Here is a 1297-nt window from a genome sequence, read left to right on the forward strand (position 1 = left end):
ACAGATGCACGGATGCGCAGACACACTCACGGCTCTAGAAAGAATACACAAACCCACAGACATGCCACCTCGCTCCACAGACTTCGGGCCGACGCAAGGCCACGCGCGCGAACACACAGGTGCGGCCCCGGGCCACACGCACACCATACACAAGCACGCGCGCCGGGCCCTCTACTGCCAGCGCTGAGAAGGTGGCCGTGCTCACCCAGCACGTTTATTTACTAATTTGTATCAATGAACGTTTGTGCCCGTCTTCTCCTGCCTCTGGGTACCGGGGCCGCCGCGTTTGTCCCCGCGCAGGACACTTGCTGGACCAGCATCGGGGTTCCCCGACGCTGCGGACGGTGGATGGGGACTACAAAAGCAGGGGAAGGGGGTCCCTACGTGGCGGAGAGGAGGGGCTGCAGAGTCAGCAGCCTGGGAAGCTGACGGGGACTGGGGAACCTCCAGGTTCCGTGGGGTAAGAGACATATGGCGGGGGTGGGGGGACGGACCTTAGCATCGGAGGTGTGAGGATGTAGGGATCCGGAATGGGGGATTTGGCTTAGGGGGATTGGGACTCGTAACTGAGGGGTCCCTGGAGATAGGAGCCAGCAAGATCCCGCGGGTTGGAAGCTCGGGACCCTAGACACAGGTTTGAGGGCTTTGGGCGCCTCCCAGTCGAGGGGGCAGTGGGGCCAGGACCTCTGCTGCTGGGGCTCCGGCCCAGGAGCGACTGCTCGGAGCTGGAGGAGGAGGCCGCTGACCTGAGGAGGAAAAGAGGAAGGGAAGGAGCCTAGAAGCCAAGCAGGCACTAAGCGAGTGCGCACCGTGTGTGTGCGGAGGTGTGTGTGGTGTATGTGTGTGTGCGCGCGTGTGTTTGTTTGTGTGTGTGTGCGCGTAGGTGCGCGCGCGTGTGTCTCATCTCGTCCGTCTGTAGGCGCTGGGCTCAGCGAGACGCCGGCGAGAAAGAAGAGGAGGCGAGAGGTGAACTGAGTTTGATCCTGCGGCGGCTACAAGTGGGTCCCGGGCGGGCTGCGGGCGGCGGGCGGCCGGGGCGGGGCGGGAGGCCGGGCTGCGCTCTACAGCTCCGGCCGCGGGCCCGGCCTCTCACCACGCCTCCGGCTTTGTGAGCGCGCGGGTTGGGGGGGGCTGCTGGCGGAGCGCCCACGGCGCAGCCTCCCGCCTCTATATAAACACACGCATCGCCTCGCTTTGGACTCAAATTCACATTGAGAGAAGCTTTTAAAACCACCAGCCCTGAAATCCTGCCTCCTGCTTTTCCCCCTCTTTCATTCCTTTTGCCTTCCTTTCTTTT

Source organism: Rhinopithecus bieti, unplaced genomic scaffold, assembly GCF_001698545.2.
Source record: "Rhinopithecus bieti isolate Rb0 unplaced genomic scaffold, ASM169854v2 scaffold_1058, whole genome shotgun sequence".
NCBI classification, from domain to species: Eukaryota; Metazoa; Chordata; class Mammalia; order Primates; family Cercopithecidae; genus Rhinopithecus; species Rhinopithecus bieti.